The sequence below is a fragment of the Lissotriton vulgaris genome, chromosome 2_1, assembly GCF_964263255.1.
Source record: "Lissotriton vulgaris chromosome 2_1, aLisVul1.2, whole genome shotgun sequence".
NCBI classification, from domain to species: domain Eukaryota; kingdom Metazoa; phylum Chordata; class Amphibia; order Caudata; family Salamandridae; genus Lissotriton; species Lissotriton vulgaris.
In genome coordinates this window covers 2,121,305,537-2,121,320,313 of record NC_141687.1, presented here as the reverse complement: position 1 = coordinate 2,121,320,313, position 14,777 = coordinate 2,121,305,537, and positions in this window count along the sequence as shown.

Genomic DNA, 14,777 nt, shown 5'->3' with positions numbered 1-14,777 from the left:
TTATTGTAGTAGCAAACCCTTAGTGAATAGTGAGAGAGACTTCCCAACATAGAGACAGAGAGCTGAAGGTATTCATAGGAAAGTGGTCGTCATTGGTAAGTGGCGTTAGTGAGAGCACTGATTGTGGTCAGTGTGTATACCCCCAGGATTGTGGCTTGTGTGAGTGAGCACCAGGGGGATACGGTGTTTAGGTCCGCCGGATTGTGGGCCAGATAAAGAGAGAGAGAGAGCACTAGGGCTGCAGCCTAGTGTGTAGACACGCCGGATTGCGTGTCGAGTGAGCACTGAGGGTGAGCAGTGTGTATGGCACGCCAGATTGTGTGTCGAGTGAGCACTGATGGTAATCAGTGTGTAATGGTAAATAATCAGAACTGCCCCAGGGTAGATTAGTCTGGACCCATGTGGTCGCGAGACTATGAGGTATGAGTGTGGTGTAGGGCATGGATGTCATTAGTAATCAGTGAGTATTCTTAGTATCCCTATAGATTTAGTGGTGTTTTTGATGATATGATCTTGTATATTGCGAGTTCCCCATCCTCAGGTAGGTACCCAGGTGCCTGGATAGATGGGTCCTGAGGAGGGAGGTGGTTACGTTCCGGCTGGGTTGGAGGGGCTCTCAGGAGCTGATCCCATCTGGTCTAGAACCCGGTCGTTACAGCGTCTGAATCAACTCTTGCAGTCTGTGTCAAAAGATTGACGCAACGTCGAAGTTGAGCTTTGCGGAAGGGTCTTCAGATTTGAGGTGTATCTTCAAATCTCACAGTCTGGACCTGTGTCGTCATCGAGTGGGCACTGCATTGGTTCGATCAATGGGAAGAAGTCACTGCATCAACTTTTTGCAGAAATCAGCTGTAGAAGCCACTTCTGAGGCCCAGGACTGGAGGGGGCATATCAGGAAAGAGTAAGACTCACAGATGGCAGAATTCAGCAGCACCAGGTGAGTTGCTGGAAGTCTTTTGTAGCCCAGGGGCAAGCCAAAAGCTCTTGGAGAAACTTGGGTTCAAGGATTTACAGAGCAGATCCAGTCCCTCTCACTCCCAGGCAAGAAGCAACAGGCCAACACAGCAGAACAGCTGGCAAAGTGGCCATCCCTGCAACAGCACAGCAATCAGTAGGCCAACAAAGCAATGTAGGTAGCAACGTGTCAGTCCCTCCTACAGCACAGCAGCTCTTCTTCCAGGCAGAATGTCCTTGGTTCCAGCAAAGTTCTGATTTGGTGGGGTCAGGGGTACAGTACTTATACCCAAACGTTTCTTTTGAGTAGGGGAAGCTTCAAAGAGACCTTTGAAGATCACAAGATTCCGGCCATTCCTGCCCTGGCTCCAGAATTTCTACAGGGGGTGTGCAGATCTTTGTGTGGGGACAGGCACAGCCTTATTCAGGAGCAAGCATAAGCTCCTCCCTCCTAATCTACCTCAGGAGGGTCCATCAGCCTGGTGATGGGCCGTCAAGATACAAATGTCACACCCCTTCTCACTTTGTATCTAGAGGGAATGCACAAAACATAGCTGTCTTCCAACCAACCAAGACGTGTATTCAGAGACGGGCAGAGGCACAGAATGGTTAAAGTAAGAAAATGCCACCTGTTAGACCTGACTTAGAACTATGGTTAATCCTCCACAAACAGAAAATCGAATTCCAGAAAGGGAATGCTTCTTAGTCGCAATTTTATTATATATAGAAACTCAACAATATTTTATAAAATTCATTTTTACATTTGAGGAAAAAACATTAGGAGAAAATCAAAAATGAGAACGGACACATGAGAATACAATCACTTGGAGCGAACCACCATTCAAAACTGCAATCATATCACATTCGCCACACATGCAACACATACAGACTTAGCTCAAACATACCATATATACATTATCTACAAGGGAAAGGTATATAACTGGGACTGCCTTAGTTAAACAAAACATTCAGAATTATTGATTGAGAAATAGTACAACACCAAAAGATTTTACAAATTCAAACAGTCATTGTAAATAAATGGAAATAGGTAGTGTACAACAAATAGCAAAGAGTCTATAGGTGGACGTGACTCTTAAACCCAAGGGCAGACCAGTAAGAAGATAGGCCTACGCGTTTCGAATCCCCTTTAATTCTTCGGAGATTCTCATCAGGGCCTCAGGCAACTGAACAAAAAGAAGAAAAGACAAATATTTTTCTTAAAAACAAGAGTGAAAAATAAGACAAGTGCAAAAAAGGTTAACACATTTGTAATTAACACTAGCTGGAGCATATGCTACGGGAAGAATAGCTCATATCAGAGTCTCTCACTCAGTGAAACCCCAGCATAGAAAGACCTATTCAAGGGAACTGAAGGATGGAATTGCTGGAAACAGAGGATCTCAAAATGACACTCAGAACTCTGTGCTTCAACCACACTCGTTGACTACATCAAAGGTTATCCAGTGGGGGAGGGAACTTACCACCAAAGTTGCTGCAGTGGAAGCTTGTGGTGGTCCGGGACAATGGTAAAAGGGGAAATCAATCTGTGAACAGATATCAGCATCTAATAAGTCGAAAGAAGATTTGAATTGGCATAAAAGAATAGAATTTAAGCCCTGTGGGGTTCTCTTACCGCTCAGAGAAGATCAATGTGCCCGAGCGGCAAGAAGAAATCTGGGGTGCATTGGGCCAAAGCCGGAAGGATCACGGGGGCCAGAGGCTTTACATCGGCGTGTCTTTTTGTATAAAAAACAGGCTCATGGTCCTGTTATAACCAAAACAAGGCATTTAGTAGGGGACATGACGGGGGAAAAAGGCTAAATAACAACTACACAAAACGGGGAAAACATCACCTGTATAAAGCGATATTGGTGCTTCAGCCTGTCTCAATCAGGCAGCTCCGAAAGCGGTGGCAGCGTCAGCACAAGCAGGCGCAAGTCTGTGTGCTGTGTGAACAAAAATACACAGCAGAAAGGATTAAAATAACGGCTGGCGGGGAGGTCATACAACGTGCTCTAATCGACTTGGCCAAAGGCCTGAAAGGCACGACGGGGCTCCAACTAGCTCTTACCGAATCTAGGAATTCTTCATCAGAGCACTCCAACCGGTCGGCGTTGCGATGTGCACTAATCACTCGCGCATGCGCGTTACCCTACCACGGGGGACTTAGCATTTTATAAGTGATCCGCGCTGCGTCATCAGTGGGTGGGCAGTTGAGTGGACATCTACGGGCAGCGGCACCACAATTCAATGGAGCACCACAATTCGACGGGGCATGCAACATATAATAAACTAATTGAATGCATGCGTGCAACACTATAAAGATGACATAAAATATATTTCAATAGTACTGATCGGGACCCCTAGTAAGGAAAGGAGACTGGAGCTGATAACCAGGTAGCCAAAACATCGCAACCGGAGTTCATAGCTTGAAGATTTCTGAGAGTTCATTTAGACCTGACACTGCCGTGTCAAATTTAACAATTAACATTGCTTCCCTTTTGGATAAAAGGAGGCTCATATCGCCTCCTCGAGGGTTCTTTTCTATCCTAGACATGACTGTCCACTTGAAATCATTGAGTCCATGCTGCATTCTGTTCCAATGATTTACTAGCGAAGCATTTTCAACATTTCTCTTCAGCCTCGACTTGTGTTGAGTTATGCGTTGTCGCACTTCCTGCTCTGTTTTTCCAATATACAGGCAATCGCATGGGCATTTGATGCCATAGACTACAAATTTTGATTTGCAGTTACTAAATACCTCATGCTTCCAGGATATGCCCCTATGCTGGAAAACATGGCCCTGTATGGTAGTTTCACAGCAGAGGCAAGTCCCGCATTTATGATGACCTAGCACAGGTGCCAGACCCATCATTTGGCGAAGAGATGGTTGGTTTTGAGTAGGCATGGAGGCTCTTACCACATGGTTTGCAACGCTATTCTCACGTTTAAATGCAAACAGTGGGGGATCTTTCAGGCTTTCATCTAGATTTTGCACCAGATGCCAGTTTTGGCCAATGATGTGTTTCAGCTGATTAGCATTCGGGCAGAAGGTGGTCACACAGACCTGGCATATCCTGGAAGCATGAGGTATTTAGTAACTGCAAATCAAAATTTGTAGTCTATGGCATCAAATGCCCATGCGATTGCCTGTATATTGGAAAAACAGAGCAGGAAGTGCGACAACGCATAACTCAACACAAGTCGAGGCTGAAGAGAAATGTTGAAAATGCTCCGCTAGTAAATCATTGGAACAGAATGCAGCATGGACTCAATGATTTCAAGTGGACAGTCATGTCTAGGATAGAAAGGAACCCTCGAGGAGGCGATATGAGCCTCCTTTTATCCAAAAGGGAAGCAATGTTAATTGTTAAATTTGACACGGCAGTGTCAGGTCTAAATGAACTCTCAGAAATCCTCAAGCTATGAACTCCTGTTGCGATGTTTTGGCTACCTGGTTATCAGCTCCAGTCTCCTTTCCTTACTAGGGGTCCCGATCAGTACTATTGAAATATATTTTATGTCATCTTTATAGTGTTGCACGCATGCATTCAATTGGTTTATTATATGTTGCATGCCCCGTCGAATTGTGGTGCTCCATTGAATTGTGGTGCCGCTGCCCGTAGATGTCCACTCAACTGCCCACCCACTGATGACGCAGCGCGGATCAACTATAGAATGCTAAGTCCCCCGTGGTAGGGTAACGCGCATGCGCGAGTGATTAGTGCACATCGCGACGCCGACCGGTTGGAGTGCTCTGATGAAGAATTCCTAGATTCGGTAAGAGCTAGTTGGATCCCCGTCGTGCCTTTCAGGCCTTTGGCCAAGTCGATTAGAGCGCGTTGTATGACCTCCCCGCCAGCCGTTATTTTAATCCTTTCTGCTGTGTATTTTTGTTCACACAGCACACGGACTTGCGCCTGCTTGTGCTGACGCTGCCACCGCTTTCGGAGCTGCCTGATTGAGACAGGCTGAAGCACCAATATCGCTTTATACAGGTGATGTTTTCCCCGTTTTGTGTAGTTGTTATTTAGCCTTTTTCCCCCGTCATGTCCCCCACTAAATGCCTTGTTTTGGTTATAACAGGACCATGAGCCTGTTTTTTATACAAAAAGTCACGCCGATGTAAAGCCTCTGGCCCCCGTGATCCTTCCGGCTTTGGCCCAATGCACCCCAGATTTCTTCTTGCCGCTCGGGCACATTGATCTTCTCTGAGCGGTAAGAGAACCCCCACAGGGCTTAAATTCTATTCTTTTATGCCAATTCAAATCTTCTTTCGACTTATTAGATGCTGATATCTGTTCACAGATTGATTTCCCCTTTTACCATTGTCCCGGACCACCACAAGCTTCCACTGCAGCAACTTTGGTGGTAAGTTCCCTCCCCCACTGGATAACCTTTGATGTAGTCAACGAGTGTGGTTGAAGCACAGAGTTCTGAGTGTCATTTTGAGATCCTCTGTTTCCAGCAATTCCATCCTTCAGTTCCCTTGAATAGGTCTTTCAATGCTGGGGTTTCACTGAGTTAGAGACTCTGATATGAGCTATTCTTCCCGTAGCATATGCTCCAGCTAGTGTTAATTACAAATGTGTTAACCTTTTTTGCACTTGTCTTATTTTTCACTCTTGTTTTTAAGAAAAATATTTGTCTTTTCTTCTTTTTGTTCAGTTACCTGAGGCCCTGATGAGAATCTCCGAAGAATTAAAGGGGATTCGAAACGCGTAGGCCTATCTTCTTACTGGTCTGCACTTGGGTTTAAGAGTCACGTCCACCTATAGACTCTTTGCTATTTGTTGTACACTACCTATTTCCATTTATTTACAATGACTGTTTGAATTTGTAAAATCTTTTGGTGTTGTACTATTTCTCAATCAATCATTCTGAATGTTTTGTTTAACTAAGGCAGTCCCAGTTATATACCTTTCCCTTGTAGATAATGTATATATGGTATGTTTGAGCTAAGTCTGTATGTGTTGAATGTGTGGCGAATGTGATATGATTGCAGTTTTGAATGGTGGTTCGCTCCAAGTGATTGTATTCTCATGTGTCCGTTCTCATTTTTGATTTTTTCCTAATGTTTTTTCCTCAAATGTAAAAATGAATTTTATAAAATATTGTTGAGTTTCTATATATAATAAAATTGCGACTAAGAAGCATTCCCTTTCTGGAATTCGATTTTCTGTTTGTGGAGGATTAACCATAGTTCTAAGTTATGTTTATCAGTATTGGCACCTTCTTTTGTTATTTATGATACAGGCTCAGCCTTGCTGATTAGAGCCAGCCCTATTTTGTTCCCACACCTGTTAGACCTGACATCATTGGCTTGAGTCTCTCCTCCATTTTTTTCTGTTTGCCTCCACTGTTGTACGATGGTTTGCTGGTATATGCTTTGGGCGCTGTGCCACTGCTGATCAGTGCCACAGCGCAAGTACTCCCGATGTTAAATTGATGTATCGATTGTATCCATGTTTGGCTTATTTGGTTTACTATCAGTCCCTAGTCTAGTGCACCAGGAGTGCCGGGGCTTGTAAATCCAAATGCCGCTCGTGGGCTTGCAGCACGTGTTGTGCCACCCACAAGAGCGGCCTCGTAAAAGAATGTCTACGGGTCGGTCATTGCGAGACCCACGTGCAGTCTGGTACTGTCACGCGGGTGTTGGAGTAAGAATTTTTACCTGCACAGCTATCCAAGGACACACCTGTCACCTGCACAACATAACCCCTGTGTAGGCGCTGCTGTTTAGAAGTTGCAGGCCTCAGTTACATTGCCCTGAGCACTGCCATTTTCTCTTAGCTTAAGCAGAAGCAGAAAGCAAGTCTGACCCAAGATTCACCCAGCTGCTCTTGTCTGCAAGGACCCGCACCCCTACCAGGCCCCACCTCATTGTATATTTCTCACAAACAGCAGAAGTCAAGTTCCTCTATAAATCTTGCAACATACCCCACGTCCCCCACCTAAGCCATGAATAGAATAAGGGAAGTTCCCACCACAGCTACGTCAAGCAAGATATCCGATAAACTGAGGCTAAGTGTGGCGAAATATTATCGCAGATTGCCTGATTGACATATGAATAGAACCCCTCGAAGCAATACTAACACATTTCTGTCGTCCATTGATAGTTTATTCTTAAACTTCCAGTCAAGTGGCAGGTCTCAGTCTAGACTGAAGTATGTACCACAATTACAGGAAAAAGGCCATACCTAACCTTACGGGTGGGAAAGGTAGAGAGCAGGCCAGTAAATGACAATGGACGGGTATGTGATACGTGGTGGCGTGGGATGACGTAATTATCGTCTCATGTGTTTTGGACAGTATAAGAAGGAGCCCCGCAAGAACATCAGCGGGCAACTCCTCGTCTGTTTGTAGGTATTCAGACCGAGAGTTGTCTCCAAGGGCCCTTGATCAAATGTTCATACTTTTGTGCATGTAAATATTTTACTTGTGTTATGTTTTAACTGCTTTTTAGATAAGTCATTTTATATCTGCATATGTACTTTTTAAGTTGTTCTCTACATTTAAGCATTTATACTGTGGTCTTAGGACATCTCACTGATATAGCATTTTGAGTGTACCTAATGATGATAACATGTACTCTGCATTCTAATGTATCTTGCAGGATTACACTTATAAGCAAATGTGAGTATTCATCCATGTGAACAAGCACAACCGGTTTTAATCTGCCTCAGTGCTCATAGGTGTACTTAAAGCAAAATCTCTCTCTCTTAGCAAATGTTAGACTGTACTTTGTAAACTTAAACTGGTGCATGTGACTTTCAAGAGAATGCTGGGTACAGGACCAAGTACTATATGATTTTTATGCTATCACTGATTATTTCTAGAAGCTGTGTCTTCAAATAAATTGTACAGCTCCAAGCTTCAGTCTCCAAAAGCTCATATGTATGTTTTTTCCTGTTTTAGAGAAAGAGGTCCAGGACTGCCCCGGTGCAATTTAAGCCGTCCTATTCCCCTTAGTTCTCACTCACGGTCTCACCAGCGCGGCTTCTGAAAGCTGCTGCACTGAGTCCCCCTGGCCCCTCCTGCCCCTAATAAATCATCCCCTCCAACAAGTGGTGACCCCGACGTGATAATAAGGAGTTAAACTGACAGGATGCAGCTGGTTCCTAAGGAGGAAGTACTAAACTGCTAAACGACTCTGCAGCCGTCCTGCTGGACCATTGAGTGGGGAGCGCAGCGCTGAAGGGTAAGCATAATACATAATATTGTGTCTGCCCGCCGCTGCGCTATCTCTCTCTTGGGTGCGGCCGAATGGTGTGCTTGTTGTGATACAGCAGTACATCTGCCAATGGTCCAGGCTTCCTGTCTGTTAACCTTGTTATTTGATTCCGCGCAGAGGAAGGGATTGTGTGCTATGTGGAGACTGAACCTGACAGTTGGGTAATTACTGAGATACATGTGTTTTTGTTGCTAAAAGTAGCTTCATGTTTTTGCTGTTTCTTCTGTGATTGCTAGAAAGGATTGTAGCAGTCGAATTGAAAAGGCTTATTCTATATTTACTCTTAAAGAGCGGTGCCTCTCCACAGGGGGAGGGCCTTTGATACATCTGCAACAGGGTGTCAAGGAAGGAAAGGGTTGCGTCTAGCATCTTTTTCAGTATATCCGTGCAAGTGGTCCTCTGTTTGATAGGAGTAACAGAGACAAGGTAATCTCTCATGTCAGTAGTCCATGAGAAAGAAGGAGTTTCAGCAGGTCCGATTAGCTACCGTGACCTTTGATCTTTCCTTAATTTAGCTGTGATATCCCCTGCTGTATGTCAAGGGAAGAGTTCTGTGCGGGACTAAGAAGTTTATATGCTCATGTTGTAGGCATTATATTTTTTGTCAAGCTAAACGTGGTTTATTAATTATTTTTGGTTTGCCTCACGTGTATAAAGAGCACTCTAGCACACTCTAGTGGCCATAGAGCGTGATTTTTGTAAAAGAATTGTTGAAGTGTTTACATTTTATTTTTCTCTTTTTAGATATCTGTTCAGGCACAGACCTGCATGTTAGCGCCTAGTGTTTAATGTTGAATATATTTTATAGGTTCATAGAACGAACTTGTGTGATCCTTACTATTTTCATGGTCTCTTTTGTTAGGAGTCACTGGCTGGCACAGAGGCTGACTATAGCGAGACTATACTATACTATTGATATATAAGCGCATTGTGATTGTTCATCTTTCCTTGGCTAATTATAAACTGTGAACATCGAATTTCTGTTTATCACTGTGGTGTCTGGCCCCGTACCATCATTTTCACTTAGGGGGGGGCCCGCTAAGTAGGGACTGCTGTGCACAACTGTGATGTCTGGCCCCGTACCATCATTATCATTTAGGGAGGGGACCCGCTAAGTAGAAGCTGCTGCTAATATATTTTGTGACCATCATTTGAAGACTGTTCTTTTAGCGAGATTCAATAACTAGGGAGATTGTAAATGCATTTCTGTGTTTCCCATGTATGTTGATCTGCCACTGACTAACTGAAGAGAGTCTATAAGCTACGGCATTTCGAGCCCCACGGTTGTCACATATATATATTTATTGTTTTCCTTTTTTCTTGCTGCTGTTAAACTGCGTGCACTTCTGGCATTCAGGATTTCCCCTTCCCTCTAAAGCAACTGTAGGCTTCACAAGGGAAGTCTCAGGGAATTGCTCTGCGTTATTTTTAGACTACAGATCGTTTAGAATAAATAAGAAATGTTTCTTTTTTAGCTGCATTCCACGCTAGGAATAGGATACATGAGTATAAGAGGTATCCAGTCATCATAGAAGCCTTGTGCTTCTGGTAAACTGCCCCGACCCCGAAAACAACTGACCGGAGGTCAACCTGCTTCTAGTACATATATACGCACATATAAACAAAGGGAGTACAGATGAGCCAGAGTGGGCAGAATCAGATTGAGGTGGTCCTGCACATATTGGACGATAAGATAGTGGCAATACAGAACACTGACGCACGAACCATAACTAAACTTGACAGACGCCAGATCCCCTTGGTAGCTAAGGCGTGGACACTGCTGGGACTCCCACTCACGCAAGGCACAGAGATAAAAATATCTACACTACATTTGACGCGACTGTGCCTCCCAGTGCAGACTCACACACCCCTCATTGACAATAGTCAACTCGTACGAGAAGTGTCACAGAATTCCACTTCATTGGTAGAGACACCACACATACCCTTGCAAGTGTCACGAGTGACCCCACCAGCACCACATACTGTTGAGGAAACCTCTATAGAATTAAGTCATTCAGTGGAAAGTTTAGTGAGTTGCAGAACTATTGACCTCACCGTCCCGCCCTTGGTGACCTCATCGTCCCTGAGCTCAAGCTGCCAGGGAAGACAGGAAGACCCACACGTTTCCCGTACCTCATCAGACTGCGAATTCTACACATTGCTCCTACAGGGACTGTCCATTCCCGACTTGCCCCTGGCCTGTGAGCAACACGCCCAAGAGCTGCACGTGCAGCTGGGGCATCAGCCTTCACCCAGTATTGTTGAGCAACTGCAGAGACACCCCTTCACAACACATTGCCCCTTATTGTGGGCATATTTACAAAACCGCATAGTAAGCAGTGAGCACAGTTGTCAGACCTCTCCGCTACCACTTGCCCGCCCCCCAAGATAACTCTAGGATATGAACAAACAGCACGCACAAAACAATAGATTTGAAGTCACAATACATTTAGAGAACGGGCGCGTTACTACCATTACTGAGGATCCTTCAGTATCCTCAGCCCAGGTCCCACCACTAGTGGGTACAGTTATATTGGCACTAATATCTACTCTGGGAATAGGCACAACAGATTTACAGAAGGTGACTCTGACTTTAGCCCCCAGTGGAGGTACACCTTTTATCCCTTTCCCACCCCACGCTGAGTAACAATGACAACGCCCCTGGAACACGTGATAAAAAACTTTACAGACCAGGAAAAGCGCATTAAAAAACATTGTAATGAATTGCATGAACTTACACGAAATGCGCCACATTCCTGGCCCAGAGAAGGGACTTTTGACAAGATAGTGCTAGACCATGCGAGAACTTTCTTGGAAGGTAAATACTCTGGTAATAGACTCAAAAAGCGTAAGGACACCCTCGCTATGTGGGCTGTCTTTAGGGAAAATGACACAAGTACCCGAACACCTGAAGCACCCACAGCCCAAGCACCCGAAACGCCCACAGCACCCCCACCTGCCTACTCTGAATCTCGAATTTATCCCGAACTGGTTCTTAAAACGGACCTAGAACAAACTACACATGATAGGGCAGCCGTAGGCTATGAAGATATCTCTGTCCCAGACCGTGATGCCTTCTCCCCAGACTTTTTAAATGGTCCGCAAGGAAGTAGACAAGATAGTGCGCAAATGCACCAAACACTGAAACCCCAAGTCCAAGTGATGCAGGGCGCCACATCTGGAACATCAGGTCAGATTGATGCGCAGTTTACAATAAAGATGACTCCTGCATCCAGTACCCCAGGCCCCCAGCTAGATGAAGATGGAGAGAGTGATAGGGTCTCAGGCGGTTCACAGCACAGCTCTCACATGCCTCTCCCCAGACCTCACGGCCCAGCCCCGATGTCCATTGGAAGGGAACACAACACATCTGAGGCCAGAATTAGACATTATGGCCCATTTCTGACCCCCATTCAGCAGAATAGCGAAGCACAAACACTCCAAGAGGAGTGGCGACCCCTTAATAATGGTCCCAACAGACAGGAAGAGCGCCAGATACAGTTTCTTGAAGAGAACAGGGATGGCGTACAACGTATCCCTGGCATAATGAATGAAAGAGATATCGTTAGGTGGAGGACAGAACAGGATTTATACCATGGAGCAGGCAGAACAGTTGGGGACATGCCACTCGAGCATTGCTTAGGAAATGCCACTGACAATGCACTAACTTATCAGCAGAGGCCCTTACAAAATGATAGAAGAAATGAAAGAATGACAGAACTGATGGGTGGGTTGGGCCAGCTGAGTGAAAGGCAACAACCACCGACACTCAATGAATTGGCAAGAGGTGCAAATGAGGCAAAGCAACACAGTGGTGGGATCCTAACAACAAGGCCACAGCAAAGGCCATGGATACAATTAGACTATGAGGCCCAGGGTGAAGCCCCACCACAGAGCAACACAGCAGCTAACATAACACAAGCCCCTCGCGCATTCCCTGACTACAACCCCCAGAGGTCATTGCCACAGACATCTGTGTGCCAGACATCACCTCCTGTAGCCGCACCACGCAGGGCCCAGCTCAGAGAGGTAGACATTGATAACTTAGGACTGACCAATGTGCTTGAACGGGCAGAAAGGAGGTACAGGCAAAGAAGGACAGAGGTAGAGAATCTCGCAGTGTTAGGTAACCATGGGAGACCTGACAACATCCTAGAAGAATATGATGTAACAGGTAAAGCACGCCTGCGCACCACCAGATCTGGAGCACTGTACAACATGGCCGTTAGTAGGCCAGGACAGTTGTCATCCAAAGATCTGACACCATATGAGATAGTGGTGCTAGGAGAAGGGAGTAACTATTATGCCGACAAATTCACAGATGACTTGGCAGAATGGACAGAAAATAAAGCCCCCAAATGATGGTGTGGCCTCGAGAAGGGTCTTTCCACCCTGAGGACATAGCAACAGCTGAAGACTGTATCTTGAGGGGGGAGGGAGATGAAGACTGGGATTACAATTACATGCGCAGAGGCTTGAGAATATGGCAGAAATACGCACGCAGGTATGACAGCACAAGGCCCACAGGGGTGCTGCGCCAGCTGCCACTGCTATATAAAAATATCGAGGACCGTCCCATCTACACCCCTTGGTCCCTTATGGACAAGGACAATTTAAAAAAGCAACTTCCGCCCCTCACAGAGGGTGCTGGGAAGTGGATACAAGCCTTTGAGAAAAACACTGCAGGGGTGCCATTGGCTGCTGGAGATGTGAAAAGTCTGCTCGTTTCCCTGATTGGAGAGGATGCAGAGGAAATGTTCACACGTATTGACCACAGACTTTCCATCACAAACTCGGAATTGGATGGTAATACTTTTAATACAATAAGGTCTGCCTTGTGGAGTGAGCTGCGTAGAAAGTTCCCTGATATCCCAGACATCGGGTCCCTAATGTCTCAGACAATGCAAAGCAATGAAGATCCTGCACAGTACATTACTAGAATGAAGGAAAAGTGGCAACAGGAGTTAGGAGAGAAATGGGATATAACAGGAGGTAATTGTAGGTTCTTCTACCATACCCCCCTGTAACCAAGGCCAGGAATCTGGGAGTTATACTGGACACCAAACTCACCTTCATGTCTCACGTCAACACGGTAGTATCTTCCTCATTCTACACTCTGAGAATGATAAAAAAACTTCTACCTTACCTTCCAATGAATATAAGAAAAACTCTGATCAGCGCACTTATCATGGCCCGCATTGACTACTGCAATGGCCTGCTAGTCAATGCTCAAGAAGGTGTCTTAAAGAAATTGCAATTGGTGCAGAATGCGGCGGCCAGATTGATTACTGGATGTCCCAAGTACGCCTCTATCTCCGGAACACTCCGGGAGCTCCACTGGTTGCCAGTGAAGAAAAGAGCCAAGTTCAAGGCTCTCTGCATTGCATATAAGGCAATTCATGATCAAGGACCAGCGTATTTGAAAGACTCCTTTTGTCCTTACGAACCTACCAGATCCCTACGATCATCAACCGCTGGACCACTTCAAGTCCCGAGGACTAAGAAAGTTTCCTGGGGAGACAGATCCTTCCTAGTGACCACCACTAAACTTTGGAATAGTCTACCATCCTACATCAAACCCTCCACTTCTCTGCTCTCCTTTCGCAGACAGATAAAAACCTGGCTGTTCAAGCAATAAACTCCTCACGAGCTAGTTCTCTCACTCAGCGCCGAGACACCCACGGGTAGTTGAGCGCTTAACAAATCGCCTAAATAAATAATAAAATACAATTAAGAAGGGACTGCCAACTGCTGTGCAAGACAAGTTAGATGGAATAGTAGCAATGGAATGCAAACCATGGGCAGAAATACAACACCATATCATTCACTACTGTAAAAAGGAGCAAGAGCAGGAGAAGAAGAGGCAGGTGGCAATTGAAAATGCGGCAGCTAAATTGGTGCAACAGAAATTAAAGAAAAAGGAGGCTGTGGACACAATAATGGTAGCCACACCAGTGAGTCAAATGACTACTGTCACCCAATTTCCACAAAATGCCCAGAGCGCATTACAAGGAGACACGCAGGCAGCAGTCCAGCAGACACAGGCACAGCACCCCAGAAACAATCAGAGGCAACAACAGTATTATGATAACAGACAAACAAGGTCATCAGGAATGCGAGGAAGAGGTAGGGGGATGGGCTATCAAAGACCCACACAGCAGCCAGGACCCCCACTGTGCTACCACTGTCAGCGACCAGGACACATGATAAGGGAATGCCGCACTAAAATGTATGAAGAATCAGCAGGCAGAGGCCAACCACAGCAAGTCCAGGTACCAGTGCAATACGTTCAGCAGCAGACACAGCCACTGCAGCCCAACGTAGTGTACACCTACCCGTCTGTAGGACAGCAACAGCCAATGTTACAGCAAGTACAGTTACAGACACCAGTCCAACAGACACAGCCACAATTGGTTCAACAACAGGTGCCTGTGTACCAAATGGTGCCACAGACACAGGTTCTTGTACCTCAGGGAGCCACAGTACTGCAGCCCGCCAATCCGGTTCTGCAGGGTACAATACAGCAACATCAGGCTGGAAGGTACACCAGCTAGGATAGCCCACAGAAGACCCTAGTGTGTCCCTTGTT